At 44.2% G+C, this 15126-nt stretch overlaps 1 protein-coding gene across 2 annotated transcripts in view; it reads right to left on the minus strand.

Annotated features, from left to right (window-relative positions):
• The window catches only part of LOC117008456 (excitatory amino acid transporter 4-like), a 34239-nt gene extending 25139 nt beyond the window's left edge, over nt 1-9100 (minus strand). The window contains exon 1 of one of the 2 annotated variants that reach the window (XM_033082330.2): nt 8903-9100. The gene's annotated coding sequence lies outside the window, so the exon portion shown is untranslated. Of the gene's footprint in view, nt 1-8880 lie in introns of both variants that reach the window. The other variant, XM_033082331.2, reaches the window with a different exon arrangement.
• Between the last annotated feature and the right edge of the window lie 6026 nt (nt 9101-15126).

Below are 15126 nucleotides of genomic sequence, written 5' to 3' on the forward strand. Positions count from 1 at the left end.
TTGCTGTGTACTAAAGCTTTGGCATACCAATGCTGATATGTTGCATCTGCGGCTGGAGCTTGCCACAGAGTTTGAACTCATCCAGGCAGGAGCAGGTCAAAGCCAAAGAGTCCTGCTCATTTTATAGATGACCCTGGAAATTCTCCCAAATCCTGTATCCTCATCAGCTCTGTAGTAAGAGGAGAACTGGACCTCTTCAGCCCAGGTTACAGAGACGAACTTCCAGCACCAACTGGCTTTTTCAGACATTGATCAGAGAATTATAGAAGATTTAGGTTTGAAAAGAACTTGAGTGCAACCATAAATCAGGACGGTGATCAGATGGGACTTCATTCAATGTGCCATTTGGAGTCATGACTGTCTCTGTCATTCTCCCTTGTTTAAATTTGCTCCAGACACAAGCCATCTCTGCATTAGGAGACAAGGACACACTCTCTAAACCCAGTAATTTGCTTGGTCTTCACACAATTCCATGGCTCAGATGGAACTAATGACCCTAATCATCTTATTGAAGGTTCAACAACATCTCAGGTCATGCAAGTGTCAACTGGGGAGTGTAAATTCAAGTACTGTGCCCTGCAAAGTTTCAGTCATCTTTCCAGAAAAACACATATTGAAATGGGCTACCCAAGAAAATATTTTTATTCCAAAATTAATGTTTCTGCTTTTGGGGAATAGGTGTGCTCTGCCTGTACCACACACCACAAACCTCCTGCAGAAATGTGTCTGAGAGTCAGTCCAGTCACAGGGGTAAAGGGAGACAGATTGTGGTGGCCCAACCTGGCGCTTGGTTGATCTTCTTTGCTTCTTCTCCTGGTCCACATCAGCCATTGCTAGGGCAGTCCCAGAGAAATGACATGTCCTATTCCTTATGCCTCTGTTTCTCGCATAGCTTGGCCAGCAGCTGCTTTTGCAGAAGGTCACCTGACAGCACTGTTGGCACTGCTGGGGGCTGATGACCTGTAGCAGAGCCCTCCTACCCTGGACAAGTGCATTTCTGGTGCAACCCAGAGAGTGACAGCAGCTACACACTTGGCCACCCCTCAAATGCTGGTGTATTCCCTGATTCCACCTAGGCAGCAGTGTTTGGCTAACAGTGAATGGTTGTCCTTTCCACCTCCAATGCCAGAAGTTCAGCTTGGCTCCTAGAATCTCTGCACCCATAGGCCTTTTTTAGCCATAGATTTGCAGTGACAAGTGACTTAAACATTCTCCTTTGGCAACTTTTTCCATATTTCAACTTGTACCAGTGGCAAATTCCAGGAAACTTTAAGTTATTAAATAGGACACAGAGCAGCAGCCCGAAGCTATGGAGGAGGTGAAGAGCTCTGCTCCCTCAGGATGGAGCTGCCTGATGCCCAGGCAGCCTTTCCAGGATAGAGTAATCCTTGGGGAACAAACCCATGGTCAGCTAACTCCCCCAAGTCTTTCCTCATCCTGAGCACCAGGCTTAATCATCCACACTTAATCATCCACATCAGAGGCGACATGATACTCTAAGTTTTCAACAATGGGTAAAAAGGAAACTCACAATGTCACCTTGTGAGAGGCAATGAGAAAAGACATGACAACTGCGCCTCCTGTCATGGAGTCACCTTACAGAGGGTTCTGATGCTGTCCTTGCACAGCTGCTTGAAGATGAAGGAAGAGCTTGATGGGAAACTGCCTGGAATAACTTTCCAAAATCAGCTCTCTGTAAATTTCCTCCACAAACCACCTTTTAAAATTATTTATACTAATAAACAGGTAGAGTAAAAATGTTACATGGGGACAGGGCAGTTTTGCACCCTTTCCATCTTTAAATACATCAGTCTGTATGGATGCCATTTTCTCTAGTCCTAGAAATATGAGCCAGACAGGGTGATAAAAAGGGGCATCTTTATATAAAGATCCTTAGGTGCACAATCCATTAGATGGAAAATGCTGAAGATGCTTGCCCTGCATGACCTGTGTACAATTTTCCCAATTAGAAGTACACTCCAGGAAGTAATGCCCCCTAGTTGTAGCACCTTCTAAATCCTCCTCCCTCAGATAAGGACCAGGCCCTGTGTATGTAAATATGTCTTGAAGAGCTTGGTTTCTAAGGAGAACCAAGATAGCATAGGGGTCCTGGAATTTGTTTTGTCTTTCTGCCTAGGAACATACTGAAGCTAAATTACAATAATAGACTATAAAGCTACAAATAAATATGTAAAGAATGTGTAAGAAAATATATATAAGAAAAAAAGTATAAATCCAGAACAGCATCCGTATTTCTGCCCAAATTGGAAAGACCAAGTCCTAAACAAGTGAAGTTTTGGGCAAATGACTCTTGAGACAAGATTTCTCAAAGGGCTCGTGTGTCTAAAGGAGAGGTTTGCAGGTCCAACAGAAGAACTCCTTCTTTATCATCTCTGCTTTTTAAGAAAGACTGATTTCTACTGGATCTTTAAGAGGAAAAACACATAAAATTGGGCTAAGGGTTGACTCATAATGTAAAGATAAGGTAAAGCTCCTTAGTGAGTCTCTGTTAGAAGGCAGTTAGTTTGGATGCACAGCCTGGAGGAGGCATTGAGACTGTGGGGCTGGAATACAAAACCCAAGCAGATGGTTGTATCCACTGTCCCATGGCTTTCATGGCTTCCAGCAAGCATTTTGCATATCAGTCTTTTGAAAGCGCTTGATTTCTCTGAACTGCTGGAAAAAAAGCTCTTCAGGACCATGATGTAATGAATGGCAAGTGTGACAGCCCTTTCAACTGAACATGTGGTGACTGGGCGAATGGATATGGACCATCTATACCTAAACCTGTCCTAGGACATGAATACTTTCTGCTGGAGTGTAAAAAACCACTGGGATATTCCCTGCTGCTAATTGTCGTGGGGAAAGATGTGATTTCTTTGTGTGTTAAGCAATCCTTCAGCCCTCCCTTCCCTGGATTTTGCAATTCTATTGTCTTGTTCTCCTTGTTACAGTAACCTTAATTTGGAGGTTGGTATTAATTCTGTCTCCTGCATTGCTCACTGCCCTGGGAACGCAGTCTAATTATGCAGCTGTGACCTTCATTACAAGTTAGCAGACTTTCTGCAAATGAACTTCCTTCATGTTTCACAGAGCTACTCAAATAATGGAATTTCCTTCCTATGGGAAATGCCAATTTCTCAACATCTATTTTTGCCCTATTTTTCAACAAAAAGTCAAAATTTCAACTCCTACCACACATGAAGCTCAGGAAAATTCAGAAATGTAAAGAAATGTTTTGGTTTGGATCAGACTGATGTAAATCTACTCCTACCTGAGCTGCAGTTTTTCTTCATGTGAGTACCTCTCATAATTTTTTGCCTTGTTTTTTATAGGCTACAAGTCTCGTGTAGCCAAACTGCTATGGTGCTTTTCCTGGGTGCAGTCTGGAGGGAGGAGCAAGGGTCCTGAGAGCTAAAAGAGAAAGAGCATATGATGCCAATTCTCATGACAGCACCTGCCAGGACATTTGGTTAGAATTTCTGATGGGACAACAAAACAAAGATGGTGAAGCTATATATCCAGTGACAAAAATTATTACCCCCAAATTTTGTCTGAGTAGTTTCAACTGATGAATGAGACAAAGTTTTGTGAATTTCTGAAGTTTCTGTCATTCTAAAGTGCGCTCATTTTCTTCTTGGCTCCCAGTCCCATGCTTGGGTGCTGCACTACAAACTAGCAGTTGTTCTCTCTGACCTACTCAAGACTTGATTCAGGTTTCATGTCACAAACAAGTTCTTTCTAAAAAACCTTTTCGTTTTCACTTGCCTTATTGTATTCGTACATTTATTCTACTGTATTTTGTGTTTTAGCCATGACTTGGGACTGCATCTTTCTTCTACTGCTTATGCTGCACACACACAATTCCAATGCCAATGTGGTACTGTCTTTTAATGCCTTTTCTTCCTTTTCATGAGCAGGCTATGTCTCTCTTTCCTTCCCACCTCTGCTCTGCCTCTTGCAGCCTGTGGTTGGCTGTTCTTTCTACTCCACAATTGACCTCCCTGGTTCTCAGACTCCCAGGTGTAGCAGCTCTCTCTACTGAACTGTTGGAATTTCTGTGCAGAGTGGAGTTTCAGTGAAGATGCCAACAGTCACCATCTGTCTGGCTGAATATCAGCACAAAATTTTTGTACTTTGTCACAGTGGCTGGAAAATCACTTTCTGCTTCTGCAGTAGATCAGTCATAAATGCAACGTACCAGATGTGCCTTCTCTATATGTTATTGGCATTTTAACTATTACATAACTCCTTACACCTATCTGAGATTCTTCTTTACTACACTAGTAAGTTCTCTTGCACTCAATTATAAGTTTGGACAGCTGAATTCTACATGTGCCCTATTGCTCTGGCTGCTCTACAGAGAGCCAGGCAATGCAACCTCACAAGGTGGGTGATGATGAGGTAACAAAGAAGGGTTAGAGAGAAGGGAATCCCACCCAAGAATAAGAGTTGGCTTCTTAGGAAGCAAAGGTTATCAGGTTGGAAGCAATCACTCTGGAACAATTTCTGGCTTAAGTGACGTTAGAAGGTCCCTGGTAACCCAAGAATCTTCACTATAGAGTGATGTCGTCCCATAAGACAACCATCATAGCAGGGAGGCCAAAACTGGAAGAGCAGCTGTGTTGAGAGGAGCTACATTTAGGTTACACTATATTGTTTGAAGGCATTTTTTATGTAGCTAAGCAATTAAAAAACCCCAATCACTGACAGCAGCAGCAACAGTCTTCTGAACAATAATGGACACAATTATTTGTTCTGAACATGGTTTGTTTCTGCGGGTAAGACTCTGCAAGAGAGCACCTTCATGTACACCCTGTTCCATGTCAATAGACTGAAATGTCTGAATTGTCAATTAATTATTTCAGGGGAATAGCTTGCATGATTTTGCAACAACAGCACATGACTTTCATTTGGGCATCCTCTATTAATGAATTGTACAAACCCAAGGATGTTACAAAATGATTCTGTTACTTCAAGTAGCTTGGTCTGATACTGCTATGGGCTGCCTGCCTTCTCTGAGCTGGGAAAATAGGATGGAAAGGCTTCACTTCTGCTGCTCTGATGATATATTTGTCCAGATTTAAATTGGCCCATTTTCTTTGCCATTCTCCATATGGTATTACCATTGGCAGTTTGCTCTTCTCCAACAGCACCCAATGCTGTGTATTTGTATATGTATTACAAGGACAAAAGGGACCAAGTGTGATCATCTAATCTGACCTCCTTTTTCAGGACAGGAATAGCCCTGTGTTAATTAATTTTCTTTTAAGTAGAATATACTATTTTAAAGGAATTTTAGAACCTGCATTACTGTCTACTGGTGGTCATGAATTCACCACAGTTTCATGCAAATTCTATAAGCCTGGGTCTACCTGACCCTGGAAATGATGCATAATCACTATGAAGAAGCAGTTAGCTGCTGCTGTAGAAGAGCTGAACTGAACCTACTAATGCTAATGGTAGTGCTGACATTGGCACACCAAGAGGCTGTAGCTTAATCACCATGGAGAAGCAAACACTCATACATACAGCACCTGCAGGCAGTCTTAGAGACTAAAGTGCAAGTGAGGTCTGTGGTATGAAAGTCTTAGTCAAGGTGGATGATCCTGCAACTGTCACTGGGACAGCAGCGCCTCCAAATTTTTTCCAGATGCCTCCTCAAATCACCACTTCCCTCAGCATGGATTCACATGGTTCCTCTTCCTCTCCTTCCAAGTGGGATCTTAAACTACCAAAGCATTATAATAACTTCTGGGGTTTGATTTTGCAATTTGGTTTCAATTGGGAGTCTACCCTCAATGTTATTCAATGGCTTTCTTGAAAGAGAAGAATTAAAAACCACAAGACTTTAGAGAATACAGACAGTTCTAGAGGAAATCAACGCCATTGGCTTTCCTCCACTGAATTGCAGAATCCTCTAAAACTATCTGCTTTCAGCCATTCCTCATGGACTTTGTATTTCATTCTCTCAAATTTTCCCTAGAAAAAGCGCACTCTATCTCCCTTTTCTTCAGAGACTTGATTTCACTCTGTTAATGACACTCTTCTGTCATGTTTCTTTAGGCTCCTAATTTTTTCAAACATCTGTTCACCTTGGGGTAAAGCCTTGCTGTAAGGCCTCAGAGTGGAGAACTCAGAGGTTCCCAGCAGGAATCTCCAAATCTTCCCCATTGTGAAGCATCTCCTGGAAGCTGTATCAGAAAGATACAGAATCTCCTCTTTCAGAGGAGACAGGTGACACTACCTGCATCTCCTTGCCAAACTGCCTTTGTTGTCAAATGGTATCTTATACCAAAGGCATATGTAGCTATCTGCCTGTATTTGTATCTTGTCCTGTTTCAAATTAACTGTTGAACAAATTCGGCTTCATAAGCTTTTCCCTTTCTGCTACATCTTTGAAGTATTACTGGGGGAAGCGTGGCTGCCTCTTCAAACAATTCTCCTGAGCTGGTGTCTCCAGGATTGGTTTCCCCCTTTGGTGGTACAGAAGGTTTTGTTGAGCACACTTCACTCAGTGAGACTGCACAGATCTGGTGCCTGGATCTCCCTGGCCCATGAAGGCAGCATGCACAGACAGTACTGGGCTGGGATTTGGAAGGTTTGCATACATGGGAAGGGTGCTCCAAGTTGGCTGTCCTGTGCCAGCACGCAGCACAGTCATGCATAGGCAGTCATGGTATATGGGATCACTCCTGCCTCCAGCCCAAGCATCCTTTCCAAATTCCCACACAGGGAGTTTTCTCCCCATTCCCTCTCATGGGTCATAAAGCAGATGGTTCATGAAGTGGCCCCAAATGCCTGTAGGTGTTAAGCTGAGCTCAGGCAGGCATGTGGGGCTCGAGTCCTTGCTCAGAAAAGCTTGGAGTGGTGCTGTGCTGGCTCTACGGTGTCAACAGTGGCAACACAAGCTATCTCACAGCTCATTACAGAAACTGAGCCAAAGGGAAGGCACGTTCCCAGCTTATCAGGCCACCTCCTATGTGAGCTCTCTGATCTACTTTTCCAGTGATTGTTCCTGACCTAGGAGAAGCCCCTGAGAAATCTCACCACTCATAGCCTGCAGCTAAATGGGCATCTGCAAGCAGCCATGGTGAGAAGACAGCAGCATGGCACGCAAAGTCTGATTAACCAGATGGAAAATTCCACTCTTCTTCATCACAGCACACCATGCTGAAGAACTTGGGAAGAAAACCAGCCATGTGTTTATCTGCTTGTCGGGCCGCTGCTCTACTTTGGTCCCATGAATTGTGTACATTTGCCAGGATACCTGCACTATCTGCTCAGACCTCTTTTAGCACTGTGATAAGAAGTGCCTCTGGAACAGCATCTTGCATACTTTGCTCTGCTTTGAAATATTTTTTTAGCACTGCTGACAGTCAATGCAGTGCAACATGAAGGGTAAGACTCCAGCATGGGGACCAACAAAACCAATCTCCCCTTCAGCTCTGGCCATGCTGAGTACAAGAACCCTGTTCCTCGATGCTTGCACTCTTTGCACCTCTGCTAAGAGATCAGCTCTGGACATCTCCTCACCCCAGGTTAACTCAAACCCTGCTACCTCGTGTAAAATTGGTCAAACTTACAGACTCTTCTTACTTAAAGACATGAATGACAAAGTGACTAATGAATGCCAGTCTTTCAAGAATTCAGGAATCCCATCTGAAGGTCTGAAAGCCTTTGTGTGCTCTCGCTTTGACTAATTTGCCCCTCTTCCTGGTGCTTTTCCACATACAAACACACTCTTGCATTCCTGATCTGCAGTCTGGACAGAAAAGCCTTGTGCTACAATGTCATTCAGGTCATCATCACAGCCAGAGCTAACCAATGGGAATGAATCACATGGGAATTACACAGTTGTAAATCTGGAAACTATGCTTCACACTGTGAATGTACTATTGCTGGTTCCCTTGCAACACTATGCAATTAAATGATACAAAACCAACAAATAAACAATCAATTATTAACATATAGTATTATTCAGACTCTCCCCTCTAACACTCCTATACCATGGAGTGTCTCACTTGATAATGTCACAAGGCACCCGCTGCCTCTGATCACAGCAGGGAAGAGGAAATGCAGAGCAAGTGGCTCCTAAATGATCCAAATCCCAGCAGGGATGGGGGAAGGCCAGTCATCCACCTCGTAGCAGAAACATGCTTAGGCACTGCCAAGAAAGGGAACGAGCCTCAGGAAAGAAGTGTTCTCTGAGGGATTTTATTTAGGTACGCAGTAACAAGGTTATTTAGTAAGGTTTCAATTCCATTATATGCTTCCCTTGCATGAGGTTTTTTTTGCATATATATTTCATCCTGTATAAAACATTGTCTCACAAACCAGTTGATGGGGGAGGTCTGTTAGCACTTTCAAGTTAGATAATTTAAAATGTGGTGTCAGAAAAGAGAATGAAATTTAAAGAAGTGGTGCTTGCTCAGTCTAAACAACCAGGCATCTAGCACAAAAAAATTACCTACTGAGTTCTGGTTAAAATACACATTTTGCATAGCTGTCAGAGAGCATGTAAAAGATTGATAGAAAGCAGTGACATAGCTAATGTAACTGCCTTAGGCAGTTTAGCTCCTTTACAGCCCAAGAGCAAAGCTGCTTCTTGAAGGTCAGAAGTGTATGAACATCTGTTCACAAAATCTGGATTCACATAAAATCTATAAGGACAAATTATATTAGTGATACCTCTTCCCCTCTTGCTGTGATGGTGGGAAATGCACTAAATCTCTGAAAACCAGAAATAAGAAAGAGTATTTCTGATCCTTTCAAGTCCCTTAACCTCTTTAATGCTTCCCTAGATCGGTAATCCTGCCCACATTTGGGATCTCCTGTATGATTAACAAAGTCTTCATGCAAAATTGAGCAGAGTATTACCTTTACAGGGTGCTCACCATACCTTCAAACTGTAGACCTGGAGCAAAGCTTGTGGAGGGCTCGGGGGAAGGGGGGAGTTCAGAGCGGCTCAGGAACCAAGCTCTGCCTGCTCAGGTCGAATGACAGGCTCTGCCCACATCCAACTGCACAGTAACAGCAGGCACAGAGCTTTTGAAGATGGAAAGAAAGCCTTTGGAGAGGAGGGGTTAGCCAAGCATCACATCCACAGCTCGTTTCTTATTCTTTCTTTCTTTCTTTGTGCCCGTGACTTCCGCCGGCCCCAGCGGATGAGGCCCCGTTCCAGCCCCAGCACGGGGCCGCTGCCCAGGCTCGGGGGATTGGGGCTAGGGCTGGCTGCGCGCAGCGGGCTCCGCATTCTCCCCGGCGCTCTGTGCAGAGCGGCACGGCTGGAGCAGGCACTCGTAGGGCTCAGGGAAATGCTGGGCAGTGGCGTCTGGGCTACTGCAGGCTGCAGCGGCAGGACACAAGAGCCAGGAGGCCTTGATAGGGGAGATGTGTGCTTATGTCCTTACAAACAATTCGATGGGTTAACGTCTTTGAAATGGGTCTTAATGTCTCTGCTAACTTCAAGCATCAGGTTTGTTACTGAGCCCAGACAGCCTGAGTCCTGGAACAGGCAAGTGGGGGACTCTGCACAAGTCTGAACTTCTGAACTCTGGAGTAGAATACCAAGTTCAAGGGGGACTAGGTGGTTCGGGAAGGCTGTACTTTCCTGGTACCTTAGCCAATGGGGAAAGGAAGAGTGCAACGTGTGGCCGGGAGTTTAGGATAAAAGGAGGCCAAGCCATCCAAAACCAAGAGAGAGACCCCACGGGGATATGCCCCAGTGGACTCTCTCCTTTTCTATTTTAATAAAGTTGCAGGACTCCTCTGTCTCCTTTGTGGACACTGACTTCTCATAGAGAGATTTTACACACAATTGCTTCTCTGCCAGTTTGGAGGAACCAGTTTCCACAGACCTGACTGTGGGTGAAAGCCAATGAGGCAATCTGTCACCTCTTACTCTGCAGTTTTCATAGCCTGCCTTCACTATTATGTTTGGCCATATAGTATGCAGCCTTCCTACTACCTCCATCAAGATCACACTATTAGTAGGATAGGGATGGCTCAATCATTCAGCAGTTTTGTATTTCTAATTGCTTTAGGCCAGTGAGGTACAAGGCAGTCAGTAATGCTGCTTTGCAGAGAATAGCACCTGAGGAAGGTCCACCACTGCCCTGCATCTTACATGCCTAGTTTTCCACTTGAAACATTTCCTTTCTGGCTCTAGAGATAAACAAGTATCAGCAGCATGGACCAGCTGTCATAAACACACTGGCAACAATAATCAGAATAATCTTTGTAGAAGATGCTCACTTATTCTGCTTTGAAACATGAAAAGTTTGACTACTGGAGACTGATACTGGATTTGTACAGTGTTGCTGTGAAAGTCTATGTAAGGTTGTTTGGCAAAGTTGAGGAAGGAGGCTGATAAAACATTTTGAATGTGTTTACATCAAACTTTTAAGTCCTGAAAGCTTTTTCTTTTTAATTAAAAAGGAGCAGCAAAACGTGTTCCTTTTGGGTTTTGTTTATATCAAAATTAATGTTTTCATATTTCAGAAAACTTTTTGTTGTACAGAGACAGTTGCCTCCCCTGCATAAATCTCTCATCTGAAAACTTCTCTTGTCCACCCCAGCACTTTCTTATTTTTAGTTTGCACACAAGCACTTAGCTTGGAAAAAGGGTAACTCATCTTCCTTTAATCTGACACCCAGCAAACATGATGCAGAAAGAAACAGATGATTATTCATGTCCAGCATGGGAAGTGACACCCCCACTCCATGTCCCCAGCAATGGGAGCATGGAGTGCTGCTGCTATGGGCACTGATATGTAAAGCATGCAACAATGTGTGTATTTGTGATATTTACTCAACTGCAGAGATCAAGGTACTTTTGCTGGAGAATCAGTCTTTATGGTTACAAACACTCCCCCCACTCTTAGTCCTGGACAGGAATGTAAAAAGCTCTGCTGTCTAACCCTGCAGCTCCTCCCCTAGGGAAGCCTATTCCATCTTTTAGAGCCTTTTGGAAGCTCTTTGGTGCTGAGGGGATTCTCTGCAATGACCCCTTTGCTTACAGTGGCAGACTCCTCTTCAACAGCAAGTTGCAAATGATTGTCCAGTTCAGATCCCTGTAATGTCCTGCTTTCTGGGAGAGGTGGCAAATGCAGCATTGCTAGTTTCTTAAGTTTCCAGTAAAGGGGCATAGGGTGTAAACTGGCCAAGAATATTTGGTGCCATCTACCCTGAGGAGTGTGAGGTGTCTGTGTTATTCCAGGTGGTTTGTTGCTGCTATGCCTCTGCTTGGCCCGAGTAAAGTTTTAGGGGCAGGGAGCTGGAGCTGGTCCAAACTTATCAGGGAGGCTGATGTTGTTGCTTGTCTGTGTCATTACAGGATTTTCACTACTGACCATATTCCTTTCCTGTACAGCTATGACATGCTGATATCCCCCCATTGCATCTCCAGAATGACGTCTCTTGGACAGTGCCTCCTATAAACTTCCTGAAGATAGATAAATGCCGGCAGGAGCAGTGTCAAGGTAGACTTCTGAAAAGTTGTTCGGGCTCTCTGCACTTGCCTTCTCCAGTGGTCATAAAGAACATTGATTTGAGAATTTAGGGTGGGCATGCTGCCATCCTGGTACCTTGGGATCCTCCCCCACACCCTGACCTCAGCATTTCCAGCACCCCGACCCTTCATGATCCCTGGTGTGAGAACATGTGTGTAGCCTGTCCACTTTGGCTGAGCGGAAAGTTGCTGTGTCCATGCCTAATGCCCCCAGAGGCTAAGCCCACCATGGTGTTAACCGGTGAAGAGTGTGTTTGAATTCATACTGGAAAAGTAGAAACATGTGGGAAGCCTGTGCTGTTCAGGGAAAGTCCTGAGAGGGATCAGGGCTGCTCTAATTCATGGGTAACACAGGTCTAGTGCCCTGGTTGACAAAGGTGTAGTAAGTGCCCTGCTCAGCGTGGCCAGAGGACCAAACACTGTTCCTGAGATGGAGCCATAGCTGAATATGTAGATCCCCATTTTTAGCCAGATGCCTTCTTCTACATGCCTCATGCTCTGCTTGCTTCAGATGTTTCTCTGACACCTCAAGTCTAGGAAGGTGCCATTTAGAATAAAAGATGGAGTTCAATACTCAGTGATTTCACAAGAAAATATTTTAACTGACTAATCACAAACTTGTTTTGGCAAAACTCATACTGCATAACTCCAACTGGCAACAGCCTTTGGGACAGACACTGATTATGAGGCATATGACAACCAACCCCCAAAACTTTTACTTCCTTCTTAATATGCACTACAGTTTTAAATATCCACAGTCTGTAATTCCAATATTCCAAATTGATGTTGATGGTATTTTTCAAGTACTAGATTGAGGCTAAGACAGGCCTGAACTGATTTTGTTATGTTCCAAGTTGCTGAAGGATCTTTAAAAACATAAAGAAGGTAAAGATTTAAGAGCCCCAAAGTATTAATTGTTTGCAGGTGTATCAGCAAACCTGTCTGTTTAATGATTTCATGAGTCGTTCTCCTGCTGCGCAACCTGCACAGACCTGAACCCATGCATGACCTTGCCTCAGACTCCACTGGCCATCAGACTTCCTGCTTCTTGCAAGGTGCTCAAGTTGCTCCAGGTGAAGGTTGGGAGACAACGTCCCTTCCACCATCAGCAAATAGCAGGTCTGAGACCCTGAGACCATCTGATGGAACTGAAGAGGCACAAATCTATGAAACCTGATGAGATGCATCCTAAGGTCCTGAGGGCTGATGCAGTTGCCAACCCAGTCTCCATCCTATTTGAAAATGATGGTCAGGTGAAGTATCAGTGATTGGAAAAAGGAAAACATCAGTCCTGCTTTTAAAAAGGTGTCATGCTTTTAAGCCCAGCTGGAAATTCAGCTTTACATATATGCTACCCTCTCTTCACCCCCTCCTATAAGAGAGAAACAAAAGTCAGAGACAAGAGCGATTTACTGGAAACAGTAATGTGATAAGAAAATGAACAGTAACAGTGACAATTTAAATAACAGGACTATACAAAAAGAGGGTGATTTACATTCAAAAAAGTGCTCACTGACCAACCAACCAACCAACCAACCAACCAACCAACCAACCAACCAACCAACCAACCCAGCAGGTACTGCATGGTTCTGAGACAATGAAGAAAATGACCCCTGGGCCCACCACATGCACATTTCCCCCACTTCCTTCTCAGAACTGAGAATCCCTCACTTCCACCTCACTTCCCCTGATGTGATGTGGATGGTACAGAATGACAACCTGGTCATGCCCACACAGCTCCAGGCTCGAAGCCCTCATGGCTACTGCAAGAACATTAACTCTGTCCTGGTCCGTGGAATTACGTACCAGTGACCATCACCTCTGTGCCTGGGAAGGTGTTGCAAATTCGGGAGGATGCCTGTGCACAAAAAACTCAAGGCACACTCATAATTGCAAAGCAAATTAGTTTTACTAGTCACACTAGCAATTAATACATACCAGCCCCTGGATTTTAGAGAAGCTGCTAAACAGGAGAAGGAGATGGAGCATGGCTCCCAAGCAGGAGGACGCACCTTCAGGGCGTCTCCTGGATAAAAACAGAATGCATCTTGTCTTCTTCTCCCCTCCACACCTTATATCTCCTCCTTAGAAGTGGCCAGTTTCAACATCATCTCACACGGGGCCAATGTGTAAGATGAGGTCATAACAGTCCATGATAACACCTCCATGCCACCAATGGCTTTATTGTATATTATTTCCCTTTCATAGGTTGAATCCCCTGCCAGGTGACATACACATTTTCATTTCTGAAGGTTAAAGTCTTACTAACTAACAATAAAGTTCTTCTTCTACATTATGCATCTATATATCAATGTACACAACAGTGGACCAAATATGGTAAGCCTTAGACGCATCTTCGATCCCTGACACATTAAGGACTGGAGCAGATCGTAATGGAAGCAATATTAAGGCACATGCAAGACAAGGAGCTGTCCCAAAACAGCCAGCACAGTTCACCAAGGTCAAGTCGTCATGGAAAGCACCCCCTCCAAAAAAATAACACCAGACCATTCTGTCCACTATGTTTTCTCAGCTGCAAAGAACCCCTTCTCCCTGGACAAGACAGAGAGAGTGTCCCTTTTGTGTCAAATAACATCCAGACCTTAGCCACATCTCCTCTTGGCTACTACAAAAAATTAACTCTTTGGTGTCTGAAACCAGGATAGGTGACTAAGAAATTGACTGCAGTCCACAGCCAGAGATATATGGTCTGTTGAGAATTAAAGTAAATTTACTTATAGAATATTAGAAATTAATTGTGTAGTTTGAAGTTTTATTGTAACTTCCTTAGAGTTTATCATGAGTGGCCCCTGCTCAAAGCTTGGCTTTGAGGTGAGCTGTAAATGAACTCCCTATAACATGAAGGGGAGGAGACAGAGATCTGGAGCTTCAGATAGGAGCTGAGACCCTGGAGGCCCCCAAGGTTACCCCAAGCTGGAAGAGAAAAGCAGTTAATGGCCTGCCCACATGGACATGGAGAAAGAGTCCAATGAGGTGTCAGATCATAAACTGCCATTGGACCAAGAGACATGTACAGAGCATTGAAGAGTATGTGAAGGTCAGGTGCACAGACTGTGAGTGGATAAAAGTGGACAGATTGTGAGCAGATAAAGGTTCAGGGCTTGTGCTGTTCAGGGTCCCTCTTTGGAGGCACCAGCTCAAGCTGCAATAAACTGGCTGCCTCATAACCTTCTCAGAACAGAAGGCTCTGAGGTGACCTCAAACTGCAGCCTTTCAGTGCTTAAAGGTAGATTGTAAGAAGAGGGAGAGTGACTTTTTACACAGACACATAGTGATAATACAAGGGGGAATGGTTTTAAACTAAAAGAGAAGAGATTTAGATACTGCTGAGTCATTAGGAGGAAATTCTTCCATGTGAGAGTGATGAGGCCCTGGCACAGGTTACCTGGAGAATCTGTGGCTGCCCCGTCTCTGGAAGTGTTCAAGTCCAGATGGGATACGGCTTGGAGAAACCTGTTCTAATGGAAACTCTCTCTGTCTGTGGCATGGGATGGAACGAGATGGGCTTTAAGGTCCCTGTTAACTCCAACTTGTCTGTGATTCTATGACTATATACCTCCAGATTTAGGGTCTTTCTTTTGTGGTCTTGTGCA

Source organism: Catharus ustulatus, chromosome 29 (assembly GCF_009819885.2).
Source record: "Catharus ustulatus isolate bCatUst1 chromosome 29, bCatUst1.pri.v2, whole genome shotgun sequence".
In the NCBI taxonomy this organism is placed as follows: Eukaryota; Metazoa; Chordata; class Aves; order Passeriformes; family Turdidae; genus Catharus; species Catharus ustulatus.